The following is a 5,553-nucleotide window of genomic DNA, read 5'->3' as shown; positions in this document are numbered from 1 at the left end:
GCTGGAATTGCAAGAAGACAGGCCACACATACATAGAATGTGAAGTCGAACAGCGAAATATTTTTTGCTACAAATGTGGGTTCGATGGAGTTACATCACCTAAATGTCCTAGATGTATGGGAAACCGCTTCAAGAGCATGGGGAACGCTGGGAATCCATGTTCGCAGAAGGACACATCCCAGTAAAACAATCGATCCCAGACATACCAATAACAACTACTACCCAGACATTCAACAATAAGCCAACATTAATACATGTTGCAAAATCAATTTGTCCAACAACAACAAAACTAATTGCTATTGTTCCGTATGAAGAAAGATTAAAAGAGTACAATAAGAAAAGGGCTGAAATATTCAAGGACTTTGTGCCTGAAGTCAGTAAGAGAGTTGCAAAAGCGAGAAAAGGATATAACAAGAGAAAGACAGAAAGGAAAGTTATTGCATCAGCATATCTGGAAGTCGATAATGACATTAGGCCTTATTTGAAAGTGAAACTTAATAAAATAGAATTCACTGGTCTGATGGACAGTGGAGCTTCCATAAGTTGCCTAGGTAGCAATTGCATAGAAAATGTAGAGAAAATGAATGCCCAGATTTTTAATTTTAAATCCTGTCTAAGAACAGCAGACGGCAAGCAACAACAAATTGTAGGAAAAATTAAATGTGATGTAAAATGTGGAAATAAGGTTAGAAACTTGACATTTTACTTAGTTCCTAGCTTGAAACAAAGTCTCATTTTAGGATACGATTTTTGGCAAACATTTGATATAAAAATATCGTTTGAACCAAATATATTCAATAAAGAAGTATTAGAGATTGACGAGGAAAGGAAAATGCATGACCTTACGTATGAACAAAACTTGAAGTTAGAGAACGCTAAGCTCTCATTTCGTTGCTATACGAAGTATGGTCTAGGAAAAACTCATCTCGAACAGCATTCCATCGATATTGGAAATTCAGCCCCTAAGAAGATGAGATACTACCCAGTGAGTCCCGCAGTACAAAAACTCATGTACGACGAGTTAGACCGTATGCTGGAACTGGATGTAATCGAGATAGCACGAAATGTAGAATGGAACAACAGAGTTACCCTGGTCATAAAACCCAATAAAAACAGGTTATGTTTGGATGCAAGGGAACTCAATAAAGTGACGCGTAAAGATGCATATCCTTTGCCTAATATCGAAGGTTTGTTAGCTAGACTCGGAGATACGCATTTCATATCAGCAATAGATCTAAAGGACGCATTTTGGCAAATTTCTTTGGTGGAATCAAGCCGTCCTTTGACAGCATTCACGGTCCAAGGTAGACCACACTACCAGTTTAAGGTCATGCCTTTCGGATTGTGCAATGCTGCTCAAAGGATGTGCCGCCTGATGGATAAAGTGATTCCTTCAGAGTTGAAAGACCGTGTATTTGTGTACCTCGACGATTTATTGGTGGTATCCCAGAACTTCGATGTCCATATAGAGATGCTCAAGACTGTAGGAGACAGACTAACAAACGCTGGCTTAACAATAAATATGGACAAGTCAAAATTCTGTTATAGAGAACTTCGATATCTTGGTTATATTGTGGGAGCAGGCCAGTTAAAACCTGATCCAGGAAAAATTGAAGCCATTATGAATATCAAGTCACCCAAAAATCAGAAAGATGTTAGGAAATTTCTAGGTACTGTAGGGTGGTATCGTAGATTTATTCACGATTTTTCCACGTTAACGTCCCCTCTAACAGATACCTTAAAGAAATCTCCGAAGTTTATAATGACCCCTGAAGCAATTGAATCTTTCGAAAAATTAAAAAAATGTTTAGTCTCAAGTTCAGTATTATCCAGCCCCGATTTCTCAAAACCTTTCTTTGTGCAGTGTGACGCATCGAACGTCGGAGTTGGTGCTGTTCTTTTCCAAAAGGATGACGACGATGGTGAACACCCCATCGAATACTTCTCCAAGAAATTGAACAGTGCCCAACGCAACTACTCCACTACAGAGAAAGAGTGCCTTGCAGTCATCTTGGCAATTGAGCGGTTCAGACAGTATATAGAATTGATGGAATTTACAGTCATCACTGACCACTCAAGCCTACAATGGCTGATGAGACAGAAGGATTTGAATGGACGTCTAGCGCGATGGAGTTTAAAATTACAAGGCTACATGTTCACCATTGAACATAGAAAGGGAACCAAAAATGTAGTACCTGACATGCTCTCACGCTTAGACATGGAAGAAATTTCTGTAGACACAACATCCATATTAGATTTTGATTCAGAAGAATTCAAAAATCCCAACTACCTAAGTCTCATTGACACAATCGAGCAAAATAAAGATAGACTGCCTGACTTAAAGGTGCAAGAAGAAAGAAAGCGAGGACGCTTGTTGGAAGATTTGGCTACCAAGCAATTTGACCAACGAAATTGTAAAAAAGTCCCATGAGACAAACACATGCCATGGTGGCATAGCTAAGACTATACATAATATACGACAATACTTTTACTGGCCTTCAATGGTCACAGATATACGAGATTTTATAAGAAACTGTGATACATGTAAGGAAATAAAACATCCTAGACAAACACTTAGACCTCCAATGGGAAATGAAGTGGTCACATTACGACCATTTCAGAAGATCTACATTGACTTTTTAGGACCTTACCCAAATTCGTATTGCTCAAAACAATGATTAAAGCAACCGTTTCTCAAGTAAATAAATTTCTTGTAGAAGAGGTATTTTATAAATTCGGAGTGCCGGAATGTATCCATTCAGATAATGGAAAACAATTTACCTCTGAAGCATTTAAAGAGCTAATGAAAATGTTTGGGATACAACATATTCGTACTGCAATACATGCACCACAATCTAATGCAAGTGAAAGGGTAAATCAAACAATCCTTAGTAGCATTCGTAGTTACCTACAAGAAGATCATGCAAGATGGGATGAAAGGCTGCCCAAAATTGAATGTGCACTACGCTCAACAATTCATGCTTCTACAGGTACAACTCCATACTTCGCTTTAACAGGCTACCAAATGATTACGCATGCTGATGCATACAAGATTCTAAAAAAACTAAATGCCTTAGAAGACGGTGAAACAATTCTGTTACCTAAATCCGACCAAATGCAAATAATGCACAACAAGATCAACAAAAAGATACATGAAGCCTATGAACGAAACATAAGATCATATAACAAGAGAAGTAGTAACCTACTAGAAGTAGTAACCTACAAACCTGGACAGGAAGTCTTCCGAAAGAATTTTGTGCAAAGCAATTTTGCAAAAGATATAAATTCTAAACTCTGCAAACCGTGGATTAAATGTAGAATAAGAAAAGCCCTAGGAAACTGTCTATATCAAATTGAAAACCTTAAAGGAAACCTAGTAGGGACTATCCACGCACAACACCTCAAGCAATAGTATTAGTACCTACTCTTATAACTAATATTAAACTTAATAACTAATTTTCTCACTAAAACTGCAAATATTGTTGTTTAAAAAATATATCTCTTTTGATGTGATGAGTCGTAGTTATGTTGATCGTTGCATTCAATTTCTGCATTATTGATTCATTGCTGGAACTACCTGAAAAAGAAAGAAAGCTATTAATAATCAGAAATAATTTCATACTAGAACCTGAAAATAGAAAGAACACATTAGTAACAATATTATAATAAATTTTAAGATATACTTATCTTTAAATTCGCCAATTTACTATAATGTTCTGCACATGAAACATACTTTTAATATTCTCAGAGATTTTAGACTCCCATTAATGCTTACCTAAAACAAAAACTTCATAAACATTTTGATGACAACACGACTTCAATTGGAATAATACTATCCTTTCTCCTTTCCTTTACAAACTCACAACACCACACATCTGAATATGTAAGGCATTTAGTTTGCCATTTTCAATGCATCTACCTGGAAAATAAACAAAAATATTGAGTTTGTTAGTAATCTAGTACACACACTGTTCGTTGCCATTAACCTACATGATCATTAACATACCTTATAATGCATGCAGGTAAAAATCTATATACTTACTACGTAATGCAAAAACGTAATTCAAAAGCATATTGCATTTGATACAATCAATATTCACAAATATTAACTTGAATGTTACACAAATGTTTCTTAAAAACAAAGATAGAAATTAGTACAATGAATAACAAACATTGTATCTACTTACCATATCTGTTATAAATTGCCAACTGGACCAATAGAGCATGCACACATATAGGTGAATATGTCTACTCACATTCGACGTCCTTCGTAACACACTCCTATTAACACACAAAAAAAATGCATTCCATTTGACAATACACAACAATAAAATAATATATTTTTACACTTTTGCTGATAGATTCATCCTGTTGTGTTCCTAAGGTAAATATTTTCTTGTCAATCCAAAGATTCCAACATACATCCCTTATTACCTAAAAACAAAAAAAAAAACATTACCAACATGATGTGAGTGGAATTGCTATATTTACCTTTTTATTGTTTTCCATATAAATATTCCCAACTCTTTTACACTACACAGGTTGCGCGAAAAGAGTTGGCTTTGTGACAGCCACCCTTGGGCTGTGGATATGAGCAACAAACTTATTATTTTTCAAAAGAATTTTTTTCACCATTTAGCGGTTTGATGTTTGAAATGTAAATAGACATTATAGGGATACCACAATCGTATCTTGACAATCTTCATATTATCTAGTAGGAACACTGCAATCGTGTTTTGACCATCTTTAATTATCTGGCCGTAAGTACACCGCAGTATTACAACATATTTGTTTCCAACAAATCGTAAATGTTGGACAACAATTGGAAAAAAGCTTTAACAATTGCTATAAAAAGCTTTTAATAAAATAAACCTTGACCTGCTTTAAATTATTTGAATTTTTGAAAATATGATAGCATTATTAATTCATATTAATAAATCTTGAACACAAGAAAAATAAATGCTGCCATGATCATTACTAGAGAGCCATCTATATACAATGCTCAACACTACAAATTGATACCACTAGAAAAAGGAACCAATTGTACCATCTCTAAAACTCCAGCATGTGAGTTCCAACCTTCACAAAGTCACCTTGAAATTGTTCTTTCATTTCAAACGTTGAAGGTTTACAATAAGGTTAAACATTTAAGATATATAATAAATACTAAATATAAAGGTGAAGTTTGAAACCTTGTGTAATTTCAATAGTGGTTATTAAACGTTTCTTTTCTTTTAGTTAAATTAATAAAAATTTAAAATATTAAAACTAAAGATTGGAGAGTTTAATGCTGAAATATTAATAAAGAAATATTGAAAATTGCCCAGGTGAGAATAATAACATAAAACGAAAACAATTTGCTTTTGATTAGTGTCTAATGTCAGGGAATTTGTGCCATTTTTATAATATAGAATAGCGTGTTGAAATACCTATTCTCCAAATAAGGCAGAAAGAAGTCAGAAGTGAATTTCTGACGACTTCAACACCGCGGCAGTCGTCAAATTGTCACTTGTAAATGGAGACACATATTCTGGGTATTAACTTCGAACAGTA

General features: G+C 34.7%; 1 long non-coding RNA gene across 2 annotated transcripts; it reads right to left on the bottom strand.

Moving 5' to 3' along the window:
* Nucleotides 1–3,476: 3,476 nt before the first annotated feature.
* LOC131803646 (uncharacterized) lies at nucleotides 3,477–5,207 on the bottom strand. Of its 2 annotated transcripts, XR_009342705.1 has the most exons (6): nucleotides 4,492–5,207; nucleotides 4,348–4,434; nucleotides 4,188–4,281; nucleotides 4,043–4,131; nucleotides 3,776–3,919; nucleotides 3,477–3,577 (listed from the first exon to the last, which is right to left on the bottom strand). It is a non-coding gene; the product is annotated as an uncharacterized LOC131803646 (long non-coding RNA). The 2 variants fall into 2 exon arrangements; XR_009342704.1 differs by having other exon boundaries at nucleotides 3,477–3,919.
* Nucleotides 5,208–5,553: the final 346 nt, after the last annotated feature.

This window comes from Musca domestica, unplaced genomic scaffold (assembly GCF_030504385.1).
Source record: "Musca domestica strain aabys unplaced genomic scaffold, Musca_domestica.polishedcontigs.V.1.1 31, whole genome shotgun sequence".
Classification (NCBI taxonomy): Eukaryota; Metazoa; Arthropoda; class Insecta; order Diptera; family Muscidae; genus Musca; species Musca domestica.
This window is presented reverse-complemented; position numbering and strand designations above follow the sequence as displayed.